The 19,517-nt window shown below is 43.5% G+C and overlaps 1 pseudogene; it reads right to left on the reverse strand.

The window, feature by feature from the left end:
• Positions 1-675: 675 nt before the first annotated feature.
• LOC132515425 (cytochrome c oxidase subunit 2-like) lies at positions 676-17,900 on the reverse strand (annotated as a pseudogene).
• Between the last annotated feature and the right edge of the window lie 1,617 nt (positions 17,901-19,517).

The following is a 19,517-nucleotide window of genomic DNA, read 5'->3' on the forward strand; positions in this document are numbered from 1 at the left end:
AGTGTTTGCTGACGGGTCACTGTGGAAGAGCTGACTTTCAGTCTGAAGCTCTGCCTGTTTGCCTCTGAAGAATCTGCATTTAAGGAGAGGGTGTATGAGGAAGGGGGTGTATGAGGGACAAAGGTGTCCGGGGTGCAGATGAGCCAGGACCTGACCAGCTGCCTTTTGGGTCCTCTGGTTCCATCTCTTGGCCTGGGCCTCATCTGCATCATCACTGGCCCCACTGGCACCCCTGGGGTGTTGTTGTCTGAGTGAGGTTCCCCTGGTGCCCCTGCTCTCCTCCCCTCCTCCTGCTGGTTGGGGAGGGAACTGTTTGCTGTGTGGTCTCTACTCCTGAGGCACAAAGGACCCTGCAGCATGGACCTGAAGAGTGTGGGTGTGGTCCCAAGAGCATGGGACCCACATAGGACACAGCACTGGGGCATGACAAGTGCTAGGGCTGCCTCATCACTGACAGGGAATGTTGCCAAGATGTTGCTCGGGAGGGCGTGGTGGTTGGCCTGGGACCCCAGAGGCCCCTTTCCTATCCTGGAGCTTGGACAGTGCATCCCCATGGGCTCCCGATTCACCCCATATCTGAGCCATATCCCTCTGTCCTTTCTTTGAACTCAGGAAAACGACCTCTACTGATCATTGCCCACAACATCGGCCTGCTCCTGTTGGTATTAGGATTCTTTAATTTAGGCGTTCTGGGATAGCAGCTCTTTTTAGGCCTGAGAAAGGAATAGCTCAGGAGTGTAAAGCAATTTCAGATGAAACTAATATTCAATGACTGTCTCTATACTGCTGGGTTGTTGACTTCCATTAGTCATTATTCTCCTGGTTTTAGCTCTGATGTGGGGATTACAGAGGAGTCAACATTTAAATCTTCATAATCTGTGTATTTGTAGCTTCAGTAACATTACTGACCCATAGTTTGTATGGTTTGGGAAGAGTTATTGATTTCATGTATCATGTAAAGGATTCACAATGATGATAGGACAATTAAGATTACAATAATGGGGCTTCCCTGGTGGCACAGTGGTTGAGAGTCCGCCTGCTGAGGCAGGGGACGCGGGTTCGTGCCCCGGTCCGGGAGGATCCCGCGTGCCGCGGAGCGGGTGGGCCCGTGAGCCATGGCCGCTGAGCCTGTGCATCCAGAGCCTGTGCTCTGCAACGGGAGAGGCCCGTGTACCGTAAAAAAAAAAAGATTACAATAATGGCTGGTAAATTGTTCACATTTTCTCTACCTGTGCATCTATTGTATATATATATGAGTTAGTTTAGATGTCAATATTAGTGAAATAATATAGAGGACTAGAGAACTTATTTTAAAAATCACTATTGTGTGATGATGAATATGTAAAAGTTCTTCCATAATCGGTGATGCTGTATCTTGAGAGCCTAGATGAAATTTATATGCTTTCGTGATAGACACTATTTTAGCCTATAATTTTACTTTGAAAAATTTGCATCACTTTTTACTTTTATCTCATTTATTGAGAAAGACATAATTGTTATGCTGTTGGTTTCAAAGTGCTTGAAAAGAAATTGAGCCCTTCCTTATTTTACATTTACATTGGTAGGATCTTCAAATATAGGATGTGGTGGAGGGCCTCTGTGAAACCATTCTACGTTAGTAGTAGCATTTTCCACTGCTGAGACTTCTCGTTTGGACACAAATGTTTTTCACAGTATGAAGATTATTAGCATTACTGCTGCTACTGAAATGAATGAGCCTAAAGACAAAATATTTCATGTTGTGTGTGCCTCAGAGTAATGTAGTGACATCCCTGAGAGGCCAAGAAAGTGCTGCAGGAAGTCATATTTACTACTACAAATATACCTGTGAAGTGAGTTTTGCTACTGCTGAGTTAACTGTATAACCTGAGAATAGTGAGAATCAGTGTAGAAAGCCTCCTATCGTAGTGAAGACTGCTCCCATGGACACTACATCATGGAAGTGTGCTACTACATAGTATGTATCCTGGAGGACAATGTCTGGGGATGGGTTGGCTAAGATGATTCCTGTCAATCCACCTACTGTACAAAGGAAAACAAAGCCTAAAACTCATAATAGAGTGGGATCTCATATAATATTGCCTCCGTGAACAGTTGCTAATCAGGGACTTCCCTGGTGATGCAGTGGTAAAGAATTGGCCTGCCAATACAGGGGAAATTGGTTCGATCCCCGGTCCGGGAAGATTCCACATGCCGCAGAGCAGAAAGCTCGTGTGCCACAACTACTGAGCCTGCGCTCTAGAGCCACGAGCCAAAACTACTGGGCCCGTGCACCAGACCCCGTGCTCTGCAACAAGAGAAGCCACTGCAATGAAAATTCTGCACACCACAACGAAGAGTAGCTGCCGCTCACCGCAACCATAGAAAGCCCACATGCAGCAACCAAGACCCAATGCAGCCAAAAAAAAAAAAAAGAAAAATTAAAGAAAGATTTGCTAATCAACTAGATAATTTTACTCCTGTAGGGGCAGAAGTAATTACGGTAGCTGATGCAAAGTGTGCTCCTGCGTCGACAGCTATCCCTATGGTAAACATATGATGGGCCCACAAGAGAAATCCTAAAAAGCCAGTAGACATGACTCATACTATTCCCAAAGAGCTGAAAGGCACTTTTTGTCCTAAATAGTGTGTACTGATATGTGAGTTCATAACAAACCCTGGTAGGCCATGAGTGCAGACTTCAGGGTGACCAAAGAATCAAAACAGGTGTTGGTATAGGATTCGGTCTCCTCCTGCAGGGTCAAAGAAAGTACTGTTGAGATTTCTATCTCTTAACAGTATGGCAATTCTGGCTGCTCAGACTGAGAGTGGTAATTATATTAAGATGCCTATAGTTGGGGAAGATTAAACTAATAGTGGTGTTTGGTATTGGAATGTGACTTCTGGTTTTTTATTAAAGACTATAGTAATAAAAATAATAGCACCAAGAATTGAAGAGACACCTGCTAAATAAAAGGAGGAAATGGTTAGGTCGACCGAGGGTCCTGCGTGGGCCAGATTGCTGAATATAGGATTCCACTGGTACCAGAGCCAGCTTCTACTATTGGTGATATAAGTAGGAGTAAGAATGATAGGGGAAGTAGTCAAAGTTTATATGATTTATTCGGGGAAATGCTACCTCAGGTGTCTGAGTTGTTAGTGGCCCAAGTCAGTTTTCAAACTCTGCAATCATAATGGGTACAACTATAAAGAAAATTATTACAAGTGCAGGGACTCTTATGACTACCTTACAGATTTGGGCATCTCCAAGTAGCGCTCCAGGTTAGCATAGCTCAGCCTGGATTAATATACTTAAGGTGCTGCCTGGTACTCCAGCTCAAGCACCAAATAGTAAATATAAAATATCTTTGTGATTTGTTGAAAATAATCAGCAGTGTATGAACAGAGGTAAAACGACTGAGCTAGCATTCGACTGTAAATGTAAAGACAGAGATTGAGCCCTCTTTCTCAAAAACCCTGTGCTGAATCAACAAGTTGAAGTGTAATTTCAAAGAAGCAGCTTCAATTCTGCCAGAGATTTTCCTGTCTTTTTTCTCTTTTTTTCTTTCTCAAATGAAGGAGAAGCAGATTGAAGCCAGTAGACTAGAGGATTTGCTTGTTAACTAAAGTCTCCTGGGGTTAAAACTCATCAATCTCCTAAAGATTTGGCTGAATTACAATGTTTGCTTTGAATTCAATTGATTCAATGTTTGCTTTGCATTCAATTGATGCTTTGCATTCAATTGATGACGTCTTGCAATCCTTAATTTTAGGAATTAAGTAAATTTTACTTGTTTAGGGTTATGAAAGCTCTTGGTCTGAACTAACCTAAATTCCTAGTCCAGCACTGACAGAATGCGTGTTATGTGTAGTAATCGTGTGGATATTATGATTGGTAATGATAGGAAAGTTATTTCTTTGTATGTTCAAATTGTTTTACTTTTGTGCTGTTTAATGAAGGGAACATAGTGAGTGATGTGGAGTATGTTAGCTGCAAGTATAAATATATGTTGAGGACTGCTATGATGGCTATTAGTGTTGGTAGAATGATGTTATCATTTTTGTTATCTCTTGGATAATTACTCATTTGGGTAAAAACCCTGATAATGATGGGTGATGTCCTAATGATACTATAATGGTGAGGAAAAGGATTGTGATGGGAGATGTTTTATCTCATGTGTGTGATAATGATACTCTTGTAGTACATGATCTGGGCATAAGTAAGAAGAAGAGAGTGTTGTGATGATATAAATTAGTCTGTTTAGGATTGTTATAATTGGAATATACTTTATAATAGCTGTTACTCATCCTATATGGGCAATTGATGAGGAGGGTGTAATTTTTTCCAGGTGAGTATGGCTAAGTGTGCCTCAGCCTCCAGCTATGATTTATAATATCACTATGATTCATAGTATATTTAGGTTGATGGATGGTGACATGTGATATAAAACTGATAGGGGTGCAATTTTGTCAGGCTGATAGCATCAGGCCTGCTGTTCATGGGATGCCTTGTGTGACTTCAGGCACTCAGAAGTGAAATGGGGAAAGTCCTACTTTTGTGACAAGGGCGATTGTCATGAGGGTGGATGCTGCTGGATTAAAGATTTTTGTTATTCATCGTGTTCTTTGACCAGAGTGTATTAGATTAATGATAATAGCCATTATAAGTAGTATTGATGTGGTGGATTGTTTTAGGAAAATTTGTTGGATGCTTCTGTAGCTTATGGGTTCGTGTTTTTTATTAGAATGGGGATACAATTAACCAGTGTGAGTTTGTTATACAATTATATTTCCTGAGATAATAGTCAGTAGAATGATAGTAAAAACAATGAGAGTTTATTAGTACAGGAAGGACATACGACAACATTTTGGGGGTATGGGCCTGAAGCTTACTTAGAGAACCTTACTGTATAGCATGTGGTGTAAAGTGGTAGCATGGAGGATGTAAAATTCTTAGGAAGAATTCAATTCCAGGAATAAGAGCATTGAAACCTTTATGATTTACTCTATCAAAGTAACTCTTTTGTCAGACATATTTTTTAAGTTTGTGGTGGGTTGCCTGGTACGATGACAGGTAGTGAAAACTCTCATATACATCGGGCTAATGTTAGTAGTAAAAAAACTTTTTATAAGAGATGTAGACATTGATCACATCAAAATTGTGTGTAGGATGCTCGAATTCATAGAAAGGGGATTGTTAGATGTGTTTTAATGATGACTTGGGCTGTATATAATTCTGTCACCTAGGGATTGTCGAATGCTCCTAAAAATAGATTTTTGTGGAAATGTTTATTATAAGGAAATTGACATATTCTTTAAGAAAGAAGGGGTGAGTGGGCCTGCTACATTTTCTACATTGAAGACATATATAGGTTTTGATTCTACTTCTGTTAAATCTAGTGGGGTTTCATTGGATTTCTGCTACTGTGGAGATAATCAAATCTGGGTAGCGGTCAGGAGAAAATTAGTCATAAGTGTTCTTGTGTAATAATTACTGTTGAAAGTGTAAATGATCCATTTATCTGTAAGACTGTGAATAGAATAACTGCTACATTACTTCATATGAGATAGTATGTTCTACTGTCCTTAGGGCTCCCGTGAGTGAGTATTTTGAATCTGATGCTCATCCAGATCAGAGGATGGAATAAATGGCTAGGTGTGATATGGCTAATATAAATAGTATGCCTAGATTTACATCAATTAATGTATAAGATATGGAAAGCGGAATTCATGTTGTGTGAGCCAGGGTTAAGGCTAGCTTTGGGGCAATAATATATAAATTGATGATGTTGATGGACATAGTAGTTCTTTAATAAATAACTTAAAGCCAGCAATGGTTTGTAATAATCCATAGGGGCTGATGATTTTTGGCCCTTTCTGGATTTGTATATAGCCTAGGATTTTCCATTTAGTTAATATGAGGAATGCTCTGGTCAATTAAATTGGGTCATTTGTGAAAGAATGTTGATTATAAACATATTCTTAGGAAGAGGACTTGAACCCATGCAGATAAAGGTTTCAATTTTACATAATTACTGGGCTCTGCCACCGTAACAAACCCAGTTCTACAGTAGGGTATGTATAAATAAATTGAATGTAGATTATATCATCATTTAGTTTGCAGACATTTTGTAAAGTAAGCTGTATTGCTCTTGTCCTTTCATACTGGAAGAAATCTGCAATGGACAGCAACCAGGATGACTCCAGTCTGAACTCAGATCACGTGAGACTTTAATCGTTGGACAAACAGACAATTAATAGCAGTTATACCATTGAAATGTCCTGATCCAGCATCAACGTCATAAACCATATTGCCGATATGAACTCTAGAATACAATTACACTGTTATCCCTAGTAAAACTTGTTGCGTTGATCAGTGTTTTAGAAGAACAGGTGATAAAGCATTTTGACTAGCTGGTCTAAATTTTAATCACTCAGAGGTGGTTGTATTCTCCAAAAAATAAATGGTGAACGGACTCATGGCACACCAGCTTCAGTAGTTGTGGCACGCAGGCTCAGTAGTTGTGGTCGCCTGGCTTAGATGCTCCGTGGCAAGTGGGGTCTTCCCGGACCCGGGATCGAACCTGTGTCCCCTGCATTGGCAGGTGAATTCTTAACCACTGCATCACCAGGGAAGTCCCAGAATCGCAGTCTCCCTTTTAATATACCTTAAGCCCAAATAATCCATGGAAAATTGTTACAAAAAATAAAACAATGAAATATTGTAAGGACTATAACACAAGCATATAGTACACAGTTCATATAGACACATCCCAAGCAGTTACAAAGTATATTAAAAGGGAGGCTACAGTTTTAAAGAATTAGATAAATTATACCCACAAACTCCCGATCTTTCGTGAAACGTTGCAACCTGAAACCCTATTGTAGGAAGCAGAAGATTCCAGGAGACAGTCTACAAATGAAGTACTCTAAACCCTATGGGTGAATAAGGAATTCTGGAAGGAAGGTGTCCTCACCCAAGGAGAGAAGGTTCCTAACCTTGTCTACCATCGCATCCCCGTAACAATTCTCATTGATCTTGGTCCAGGCATTCACAGTCCTCTTGAGAGAAATCTATGGGCACATAATGGAATGTCAGCAGTCCCTGAAACTAAAAGTACACATATCGTGTGGCCACGGGAAGAGTTCATAATATGACCCAAGAAGAAAACAGCAAGTTAAGAGAACTGTTTTTAGTTTAGAAGAGTGTCTTGAATTATCCATTTATATATATATATATATATATATATATGTATGTATGTACTTTTTTTACACAGTAAGTTTCTCTATCTTATTTCTTACTACAAGAAAAGAGTATGGCATGTGACCCACAAAACCAGTATAGAGACTATACTTATCTGGAAAAGAAATGATAAAATGATGGTTTCAACACAGGCATATGCATTTTTGAGTGTTTTATTTATATCAAACTGCATAAAATGTATTTCTCAGCCAGAAAAGACATGTCAAGGTAGAAATGAAACTTCTAACAATTCATGGGTACACAAGTACACTGGGGAGATTTTAAAAGTGCAGATTCTGATTCAGTAGTTCTGGTGGGCTTGAATTCCATTTTTTTAACAAGCTTATGTTAACTAGTGATGCCACACTAGTTAAACATGAGTTACACTAGTCTATGATTCATTAACCACAATTGGGAATAGCAGAGACATAATAAGGAAAGGTAAAAATTCATAGTTAACTTTGAACTTAAAGTGTTTTATGGATTTTACACGTTTAATAGAATAGTCAGCACAGCAGCAACAATCATTTGTGAATATTTACTAGAGACCGTGTATCTTTCTAACTTTTTTGTATAGGATTCTAAGAAAAAGGCCTGGGCTGCGGCCTCAGTGGGCGGGGCCCCCAGGACGTGCCGCCCCTCCAGGACCCCCGACGGGGCCCTGCGCTCCTGGCGGCTCCCTCCCACGGCGCCTCCCTGCCTCCCGGAAGGCCTCGGGTCAGAGCGGTCCCACCCCCTGCGCCCAGAACGGAGCCCGCGTTTCCGCAGAGCTGGAGCTCCCTCAGCTCTGTATCTCCTCCTTTCGCCGTCATGGAACTGTCCCGGAGCCCGAGGGGAGGGCGGCCTCACTGAGGCTGCCGGCTCTTGAGGGGCCCCAGCGGCCGAAGCCGCGACAGTCGTGCGGACGGCAGGCCGGTAAGTGGGTGGCGACCGTCCGCCTTGTCCGGTGCCAAGGCGGCAGGGCAAGACCAGCTTCTGAGGGGCAGGGTTCGCTGCCACCCGCCGCTGCTGTGCAGAAAGAGTGGTCCCCAGCGTCTGGTCCCGCGGAACTTCGGTCCCTCCTCTCGCGCCTGCCCTTGGCCTGGCTCGCGGGGCCTGGGGGTCGTGGGGAGGGGGTCGGCCTGAGCGTTCGGAGGGGAAACGAGGCAAGGGAGGCACAGGGTCCGGCTGCAGCGTCCCGCCCCTACTTCCAACTGCGGGGAAAGCGGCTGAAAACTCCCGAGGCTCGCAGCCCCCTTATTCAGCTGAGTCCCTCTGCGCTCCTTCCTTCCAGAGCTAAAGTACCGGGGTGGGGTGGGGGGACAGGGCAGGGGACGGACGCAGGTAATGGGGAACATCAAAAGGTGATTGTTAACTAAGGAAAACCTGCTCCCCAACGTGAGGAATGTAGCGCTTTTCTTTGTATGCGAAGATGCCAGAGTCTGGGCTCCCTGAAATCCTTCCTTTGATATGTACCTCAGCTCCCTGGGGCCTGCATTCTGTATTTGCATATCCTGAGTTTCTCTGGGCCCGCGGCGGCTCACGCTAGAGGGCTGCAAGTGCTGGTGACTGTGACATCCTTTGTTTACTGAGATGGCAAGAAATATTCCATTTCTCACAGGCTTGAGGGGCAGACAGTGAAAAAGTGTCGGAGAATCTCACTCAGCCTGTACTTTGGTTTACATAAATAATATTTATACGTAACTGTGCTAATAGAGGTTCTCAAGACCCATCAACTTGTACTACTGCCCTCTTTGTATTCATTTCATCAATATTCATAAGAAATGCCTATAGATTTGACTTAATCCATTTAAATAGGATAATGATTTTAAAGGAAACAATAGAAATAGAACAACAAAACCTTTACCACTAAAGACTGGGTCTGCAACAACCTAAATAAATGTTCCATTGTTAAAATATTGAAAGATGTATTTCAATAGAAATATCAACAAAAATGACAATAAGGGCAGCAGAATGTTGAAATGTTCTATCTTTATCATTAAAGTGGCAGAAAATCATATATTAGTAGGCACTGGGGGCAGAAGATGCCTGATTTTATATCTTTGTCATATTTGTACAGTTGTTTCAACAAGTTACTTAAAGACAAAATGGAAAAACAAGGAGGTTTGTGCCTGAGATCACGTTGATGTGAAACCGGGGATGGCCACCTTGTGCCAGGTGAGTTAAGTTTACCTGGCAGGTAGACCGCAGAGCTCCTGAGAAGCAAGGGTTGGAATTTTTCTGCTGGGTGCCCCTTAGGTTCTGAGACTTGACTGATTGTGAGTCATGTTTCGGTAAAGACCTGGTCACAGGAAAAGGGTGAGAATAGAGTGATTTGGGGAGCAGCTAACAACATTCATCACGGCTCACGGCCTGAATCAATTTTAAAGAAACAGGAAAACAAATGCTTCTTATGGAATCAGAGAATGTGAGGGCTGGACAATCCCAGAAAATGAGGAACACCTGTCCCATTTTCCAGATGAGAAAACAGAGGCCCAGCAAGGTGAAATCCCTCACCCAAGTTGCACCCGTCTCTCCTCCCCACTACATGGTCCATGAAAGCAGGACTCTTCCTGTCGTGATCACTGCTGAACCCCAAAAAGGGCCAGGCATCTAGCAGCTGCTCCAAAAATTTTGGTTGACTGTAGGAACAATGCTATTCCCTTTCTTTCTCACTCTTATTCAGGACTGTGCCAAGAACTCCCCAGTTTTCAATGTAATTCGATTAATGTAAATATGAATTGAGTTTTTTTGTGATGAGGACTTAGGCTTTGAAGGTAACAGACTTGGTTCAGATCCTGGTTCTGTCACTCAATAGCTGTTTGGCTTTGGGAAAATTACTAAACCTCTCTGAGCTTATTTCCTCCTTTGTAAAGTGGGGATAAATGTATCTGAGCCAGCAGAGCACTTGCATGAGAGATGTGCACTAAATATTGGTCTTTCTCACTCTCCCATGCCATCTCTCTGTTCTTCCCAGATAAGTTGTACAGAAGGATATAGTACTTTTAAAAATTAATTAAGTAAATTTTGGCTGCATTGGGTCTTCATTGCTATACGCGGGCTTTCTCTAGTTGCGGCAAGCAGGGGCTATTGTTTGTTGTGGTGCGCGGGATTCTTATTGTTGTGGCTTCTATTGCTGCACTTGTTGTGGAGCACTGACTCTAGGTGCGCCAGCTTCAGTAGTTGTGGCCTGCAGGCTCACTAATTGTGGCGCATGGGCATATCTACTCTGAGGCTTGTGGGATCTTCCCTGACCAGGGCTCGAACCCATGTCCCCTGCGTTGGCAGGCAGATTCTTAACCACTGAGCCACCATGGAAGTCCGATATAGTACTTTATAAAGAGGGGTTTTAATTTATTTCAGATAGTGTACATTTTTCTTCTTGTAGAAAAGATTATTCCACTATAGAAACATTAACATGCGATACCACTACAAATGCAGTATTCTATGGGCTAGATCTTATCAGTAAATTTTATAAGTAATTGTGCAAATGCCAAAGCACTAGGTACTGGGGATTAAGAAGACTCAAATCTGGGGTGCCCCCCCACGTCAATTTTAAGAGCAGGGTGTGTTTTGCAAATCCATGTTTCATCTGGTCTTTGTTTCTCATCCATCCTCTGTGTCTGCCTTTCTCAAGAAGGCTCAGATCCTACACTTTCACACCCTCCCGGCTGGCTGTGCCCCAGCTCCCGTCCTGGACGCTCTGCATGCGTGGGTGTGCCTGCTCTCCCTGTGCATCACCAGCTTTGCCAGGGAGCTGCTGTATCGTGCACTGCTCGCTGTACCCCAGGGTACCTAGACCCTTCTGGTACATGAAGTACACCCTCATCCATGAGTGCACGCCCATCCCCTTACCTTATATCCTGCCTCTAAGCCAGGCTTGGGGGTGACTACAGTGTGCGTTCAGCTAGGTGAGCTGCTGGGATGAAAGTGAAGTTCCCAACTTTTGAAGTTGCAGGCTTGAGGGGCACAGAGTGATTTAAAGTCGGGTCACTTGACTTAAAGCGGGGGCTGATTGATTTAAAGCCAAGACAGCTGACTTAAACCCTGTGTCCCTCAGCTGCAGGACGAGACCAACTTTGGCGGTGCTTGGGTTCGCTCCAAGCCAGCACTGCTGTTCAGGAAGAGCTTCCAGTAGCGCCTTAGTGCAGGGGGACTTGGTGCCTTGTCTTGCCCCTGCCCTCAGAGGGGGGCCACCGGCTCTTCTGGAGGAGAATCAGGGAGGGGAAAGTGCAGAGTCCCGGCTGGAGTTGAGGCACCCCGTGTCTGATGGCAGGGAAGGGGGGGCGGGGCTGTGTGGTGTCCTGGGGCTGGACTCACCAGGTCGACTCAGCTTCTCGGCCTCCTAACCTCCCTGCACACACCCCGCAAGAGTTTCCAATAATATGTAATTGCGCCTTAGGTTCTCGGTCTTCAAACGCATACCCAGGCTTCCAGGTCCCTTGATTCATCCAATTCCTCTGTGCTCTTTCTTCTATTAGATACATTCCGTGAGGGAGGGGCTGGGGGATGGGACTGGAGGGACCCCGGCAGCACTGGCCTCAGCTGACTAAAGAGATCCGGGGCCTGCGCTCTCACACATGTGTGAGGACCCTTAAGGCGGCATCGAGGGGGCCAGTTAGAGGCAGTCCTCGCTGCCTCAAGTGAGTATGGATCACCGTCGGGTGGGGAGCATGCTGAGCCCTGAGAAGTACTGTTAGGAGGATGTGTTCCTCTCTCGGCTTCAAGGACGTGGGTGGGCTTCAGGGCTCCAGTTCCCCTCCAGGCCTCCAGGTCCGACTGCTCCCCAGCGGCCTTGCAGACCTGGCTTCCTGTCCCAGAACTTTCCAGGCTCCGGAAAGAATCCAGACTGCAGAGATGGTGCCTGAGGGCTCCCGCTTAAGAAGTGCTGTCCCTGTGGACCCAACAGTGGAGGGAGGAAGGGTGAAGGGAGTATGGGGTTGGGGTAGGGAGGGGTGGCTGCCCTGGGAGTTGTTGAGAGAGAAATATTGCCTCCCACACCCCTTTGCCCCCTGCAACTGACGCGTTGATGCCATAGGATCTCAGGGCCGTTTAGTCAGAGATGCCTCTGCTTCTTTAATCCTGTGTTCAAAACTACGCAAAACCAACTCTTCATCCTCTTACTGCCTTGCCAGGACTTTTAAAGCACTGTTCCTTTGAAGCACTCGTTCCCTAAACTGCAGTTTGGAGCTGTCCCAGCTATTTAAAAGTGTTCTCCTTAAACTGAGACTAAATCCTATTCTTTTGGAAAAACGACCTTCACTTCAGAGGAGATCGTCTTTTCTGCCCATTCCTTCTTTCTACTTCCCTCTTAAGCACCCCTGTGCTCAAAGAGCTTGGTGATTTATTTTTTGCTTGATGTCAAAAACAAACCTTCCCCATGCACCCCAAAAAGCTTTTCTGGAACATAGCTTTTCAAAACCATGACAGTGTTTTGCAGTTAGTATACACTGGGTAGACTGCCTAGCAATCCCTCCAAGAGCCAGAGGTGAGCGACACCTTTACTTATTTGATTGGATGTCCTTCAAATTTAGGAAGGTCCCATTCTTATGCCCCAGCAGATAAGACAGAGCCCTGGATGGCTGTGGCTGTGATTAGATAACTTCTGATGATTTTATTTCCCTTACTGAGCTGCTGCTTCTAGGTTAAATTCATTTTATTACCTGTCCATTTTTTTTTTCGTTGTGGTTCGTGGGCCTCTCACTGTTGTGGTGTCTCCTGTTGCGGAGCACAGGCTCCGGACGTGCAGGCTGGGCGGCCATGGCTCACGAGCCTAGCCGCTCCGCAGCATGAGGGATCCTCCTGGACCGGGGCACAAACCCATGTCCCCCGCATGCAGGCGGACTCTCAACCACTGCGCTACCAGGGAAGCCCTACTTGTCCATTTTTAAACAAAGACTGACAGAGTCACTGTAATAGGTCAGGAGTCTGAGCTCAAGGTTGGTCAAAGGTACTCACAGGGAGGAAGGTCGATAAAAATAGGTGGGTAAAATAGGAGGGTTGGAAAGTACAGCCAGGACCACCGTGTTCACCGTGTGTACTAATAAAGGCCAGAATCTCCTCATTTATCTCTGGTGGGAAGTTCTGATGGTTTCACAGGATCAAACTCAAATCATATTCAAACTAGGGGGATTCCCAGAGGGCGCTGAAGCACCGGCAGAGCCCACCTGCACTCCCACTTTCGCACTCCAGGGTCAGAGTTGGGTTTGGAGATGGGGTTGTTGTAACCCTAAGGAGGTGAGCAGAGAGGAGGAGTTGATTACCGGTCTCCTCTGACTCTCTGGCCCAAATTGCCTGGCTTCACGGGGGGCCAGGGTTTTGCTTTCAGCAACTGATGGGGCACTTCCAGGGTGGTGTGGTTGCCCAGTGGCCCGACAGCCTGACAGGCTGACTGCGGTGTGACCGCCCTTTGTTTCTCCAGAATCTGTACATCAGGAGGTGCATGGCTGCGGGAGCCCATTCACCGCCCCCCCCAGGGGGGATGGCACCTTCCCTGGCTGTACCCTGTGATCACCAGGTACTTGAAATGAATGCAAGTTTTTTGACTTCAAGGAAAAGCTCACATAACCGCTTCTGCCTCGTAATGTGTGGGATTTACGATAATGGAAAGACATTATAAAGAACAGGTAGAAAACTCACCTGTTGGTCTCCGTGTAGGAGTTTATTTTGCACGAATCCCTCCTACACGAGTAGATAGCAGAGGTTTATTTTTGTTCCCGTGTGTGTAGTTGTGGCAGAGGATGTAGGTGTGGTGATTTGAAGCCCTCAAAGAAATATTCTCAGAACTCATAAGACTTTTCCTGATTGGAACGGAAAGAGACCCAGAAAAGGAGGAAAAGAAAAGGAGGAGGGAGAACAAATGACTGTTTCTCAGTAAATTCACCTTCCTGGTTGATTGTTCTGTCTTCTCATTTCTTTTAACTTCTATGTATGTCTAATGGAAAAATATAGGAAGGCTGATTTTTATGCTTTAAAAGATTTTACATCACAAAGAAACTAGAAGTGGCTAACGGAACTTATTCAAGTCAATGTTACATAGAGACTTTGATATTAAATTTGTATACTAAAATGGGTTAATCCAAATTTTCTCTTTCTTTTTGAGTGAATATTTGTAACTAACTTTTGTAGATAATAATTTATCCTAGATATACAAAATTGTGAGAATGGGTACCATTTTTCTCCACTTAAATGAATAGTTCATACACTTTAAATGCCAATGTTGTGTCTTACATTGTTGTTTTTCAATTCATTGATTTCCAAAACTTGTGTTTAATTGATTTCTATCTAATAACCAGTGTCTTCCCTTTATTGTTTCTTACTTTATATTTTATTGATCTATAGTTAATTTACATTATTATATTAGTTTCAGAGGTACAACATAGTGATTCGTAAATGTTTAGGTTGTTCTCCATTTATACTTACTATAAAAGAGTGGCTCTATTCCCCATGCTATACTGTACGTCACTGTAGATTATTGATTTTATACATAGTGGTTTCTTCCTCAGAATCTCCTACCACTATTTTGCTCCTCCACCGTGTCTCTCCCTGCTGGTAACCACTAGTCTGTTCTTTAATCTGGGAGTCTGTTTTGTTGTTGTTGTTGTTGTATTCAGTTTTTTAGATGCCACGTGTAAGTGATGACCTACCAGGCTTGTTTTCTCTGCGGCTTATTTTACTAAGCATAATACTCTCCAAGTCCATCCATGTTCTTGCAAATGGCAAAATTTCATTTCTTGCTGAAGTCATCATGAAAAATCTTTTTTATCCCCTGACTTATTGATGAACACTTAGTTTGACTCTATATCTTGGCTATGGCAAATAACACTGTTATGAACATTGTTGTGTAGTTATTTTTTTGAAATAATGTTTTTGTTTTCTTCTGATATACCCAAGAGTGAAATTGCTGGATATTATGGTAGTTCTATTTTTAGTTTTTTGTGGAACCTCCATTCTGCTTTCCACAGTAACTGCACTAATTCACGTTCAGATCAAGAGTGTACAAGAGTATCCCTTTCTCCACATCCTCACTAACCTTTGTTATCTGTGACTTTTTTGATGACAGCCATTCTGACAAGCCTGAGGTGATATATCTCATTGTTTTGATTTGCATTTTATTGCCAGATTAGCTATGTTTAGCATCTTTGTGAGTTCTGGCTGTCTATCTGTATTTTTTCCTTGGAAAAATGTCTATTTAGGTCTTCTCATTTTTTATAAAAATATTTTGTGTGTTGTTCTGATATTGAGTTTTATGTGCTGTTTCTGTAGTTTAGATATGAAATCTTGCGTGGTCATCTTTTTGGTGTTAACCTCTTATCATGTGCAAATATTGTGTCTCCTTCAGCAGGTTGTCTTTTCATTTTGTCTTTGGTTTACTTTACTGTGCAAAATCTTTTAAGTGTAGTGAAGTCCCATTTGTTTATTTTTGCTTTTGTTTCATTTGCCTTTGTAGACTGAACCTAAAACTGTTGCTATCATTTATGTTGAAGAATGTTCTGTATTTTCCTCTAGGGGTTTTATTGTCCTACATTTAGATCGTTATTCAGTTTTGCATTTGTTTTATACATGGTGTGCTAAAATACTCTAATTTTATTATTTTCCATGTAGCTGACCAATTTCCCCAGTACCACTTATTGAAGAGACAGTTTTTTCTCCATACTGCCTGCTTTGTCATAAATCAATTAAATATACGTGTGTGGGCTTCTTTCTGGGATCTCTATTCTATTCCAGTGATCTTTGAGTCTGTTTTTGCTCCGGTCCGATTCTCTTTGATTACTCTCGCTTTTCAGTATAACCTGAAGTCAAGGTGCGTGATACCTCCAGCTCTGTTCTTTTTCAAGATTGTTTGGCTATTTGGGGTCTTTGTGTTTCTATACAAATTTTAAAATTACTTTTTAAAGTTCTGTGAAAATGCTTTGGTATTCCGATAGGGATTGCATTAAATCTGTAGATTGTCTTTGGTAGTATGGTTATTTTAACAGTATTAATTCTTCCAGTCCATGCACCTTCTATATTTTCCCATCTTTTTCTGTTGCCTTGAACTTCTTTCACCAATGGCTGATAGATTTCTGAGTACATGTCTTTTACCTGCTTAGGGGTGTTTGTTCCTAGGTATCTTATTCTTTTTGTTGTGATTGCATATGGTATTGTTTTCTTAATTTTTTTCTTTCTGGCAGATTTGAGTTTTGTTTTTTCTTCTTTTTCTAATTCCTTCAGGTGTAATGTTAAGTTGTTTATTTGACATTTCTCGTTTCCTAAGAATAAGCTTGTATCACTATAACTTTTTCCTGTTTCCTAAGAATAAACTTGTATCACTATAACTTCCCCCTATAACTTCCCACACTGTGTTGGCCGTGTCCCATAGATTTTGAATCATTGTGTGTTCATTTTCATTTGTCTTGGGTATTTTTAGAATCCCTCTTTAATTTCTTCAGTGTTCCTTTCTTCCCCTTTTACTCCCTTCATCTGTGATGTGAGGACTATCTTTAATATTATGTTTGGATTTCTTTCAGTTGTGTGTGTGTGTGTCTGATTATTTAAATTGCTGAGCTCTGAATTACACATGGACACTAACAACACTGCATTGTTACTCTGCTGCCCCACAGTTACTGAATTTGACCTTGTAGTTTACATTTACTTGTTTTGTGTATCCCTTAACTTCTTGTGAATATACATGATTTTATTAGTGTTTTCGTTCATCCTTCCTATTAGCTGTGTACATGGTTGATTTACTGCCTTTGTTGAATATTTGCCTTTTCCAATGAGGTTTTTCATTTAGTAAGTTTCCTTTCCTAATTTTTATGTTTCAGTTGTGGCCTTTTCTTTTTCACTGAGAAAAGCCCTTTTAAGAGTTCTCATAAAGCTGGTTTGGCGATACTGAGCTCTTTAAGTTTTGCTTCTCTGTAAAACTTTAGATCTCACCATCAAATCTGAAGGAGAGCCTCGCTGGATAGAGTATTTTTGGTTATAGACTTTCCCCTTTCATGACTTTAAACATACCATGCCACTCCCTTTTGGCATGCAGAGGTTATCCTGAAAAGTCAGCTGATAACTTTATGCAAGTTCCCATGTTTGTAACTTGTTGCTTTTCCTTTGCTCCGTTTAATAGTGTCTTTTTATCTTTATTTTTTTTGCCATTTTAATTACAATGAGTCTTGGTGTGGCCCTATTTGGGTTAATCCTGTTTTGCCCTTACTTTGTTTACTGGACGTGGATTTTTGTTTTCTTTCCCAGGTTAGGAAAGTTTTCAGCTCTTATGTCTTCAGGTATGTTCTACACTGCTTTCTCCTTCCTTTTTGCTTCTGGGACCAGTATAATGCAAATATTAGTACACTTGATGTTGTTTCACAAGTCTGTTCAACTTTCCTCATTTCATTTTAATCTATTGTTTTACCGTTCATCTTCAGTGATTGCCAGTACTCTGTCCTTCAGTTTTCTGATTCATTCCTCTGTATCATTTAGTCTACAGTATTTTCCTTTTAGTGAATTTTTCATTTCAGTTATTGTATTCCTCACCTCTGTTTTGTTGTACTTTAATGGTCTAACTCTTTTTAAAAGATTCTAAGTTCTTGTTCTGGTCGTCCATTCTTCTCCTGAGTTCTTTGATCATCTTTATAGTCATTACCTTGAGCTCGTTGTTGAGGAGATTGGCTATCTCCACTTCACTTAGATCTTCTTCTGAGTTCTTATCTCGTTCCTCCATTTGGATCGTGTTTCTGTGTCACCTCATTTTTCTTAACTTGCTGTTTTTATTGCTATGTATGTAGTAGGCTCGTTACACTTGCTGACCTTGGAGAAGTGGCCTTTTGTAGGAGAGGTCCTATGTGTCCCAGCAGCCCACTGCCCCCTGCTCACTAGAACTATGTCTTCTAGGTGTACTCCCTGTGTGGGCTGCTTGGGCTCTTCTGTTGTGGTGGACTGACTACTGTGGGTGGTCTGGTAGGCTTGGCTGCCCCCAGAGTGCATGTTTGCCAGACTCTGCCTAGTATGGAGGCTGTCTGTGCTGCGTGGTGAGGCTAAATCATAAGGCAGCTGGCTGCACAACTCTGGGGGACACCAAATCTAGTGCTGGATCACTTATGGGTAGAATTGCAGTCCAGGAGATATCAGGGCTAGTGCCCAGTCACTGGTCCTGGGGCTATGCTGGCTACTGGGAGGAAGACGCAGGTCCTGAGTTCTGGCTGCAGGACCCAGGAGTCACAGAGTTGGTGTTGGATCACTTTTCCTGACATAGCTATCTGCAGGGTCTGGGGTATCCCTAATCTTGTGTTGGCATTCTGATGGGCAGGGTCAGGACCCAGCTGAGGCCATGGCTGCTTCTGGCCTGCAAGTGAGTGTTCTGGTCACACAGGCTGCTGTGCTGGGCTGTGGTATTCCTGGAGCTGGTGTGTGCCTGTTGATGTATGAGGCTGATCCCACTGCTAGCGCAGGTTTGCTGTTGGGTAGGTCCAAGCTCCATCCAGTCCCTGAGCAGTAATCACCTGCCAATGGTGAGGCTGATTCCAAGGCCAGAGCAGGCTCACTTGTCCGAGGGGCCAGGGACTCTGGGGCTGGTTGGTGTCTGTCCACTGAGGTGTGGAGGCTGGTGCTGGGGCTTTTGGTGGCTGGGCCCATGTCCAGGGGCAGCTGTGCATTGAGAGCGTCTGAAGGCAGCCTGTTTGCTGGCGGATGGGGCTATGCCACTGCTCAGTTAGTTGCTTGGCCTGCAGCATCCTAGTACTTGTGTCTATGGTCTGGTGGAAATGGGTAGGGCTAGGTCCTGAGGCTAAAAAGATAGAGGGGGGATTCAGAAATTATGCTTGCTGGTACCAGTGGCCACGAGGTAGAAGGAGCTTCCCCAAATGGCTGCTGCCAGTGTCTGTGTCCCTGAGGCTGTGCTGTAGTTGCCTCTTGCCTCTCTGGGAGACTCTCCAAGATCAGGAAGTAGGTGTGACCCAGGATCCTTTCAAATGACTGCTTCTGTTCTGATTCTCCAGTCATGTGGGATTTTGTGAGCATATTTTTTTGGGGGGGTACGCAGGCCTCTCACCTTTGTGGTCTCTCCCATTGTGGCGCACAGGCTCGGGACGCGCAAGCTCAGCGTCCATGGCTCACGGGCCGCTGCCCCGCGGCATGTGGGATCCTCCCGGACCGGGGCACGAACCCGTGTCCCCTGCATCGGCAGGCGAACTGTCAACCACTGCGCCACCCGGGAAGCCCTGTGAGCATCTTTTAAGTGTGGACTCCCTATTTCCCACAACCCTCTGGCTCTCTGGAAAATAAGCACTACTGGTCTTCAAAGCCCAACTTTCTAGGAACTCTTCTTTCCAGCACAGGATCC

This window comes from Lagenorhynchus albirostris, chromosome 2 (assembly GCF_949774975.1).
Source record: "Lagenorhynchus albirostris chromosome 2, mLagAlb1.1, whole genome shotgun sequence".
Classification (NCBI taxonomy): Eukaryota; Metazoa; Chordata; class Mammalia; order Artiodactyla; family Delphinidae; genus Lagenorhynchus; species Lagenorhynchus albirostris.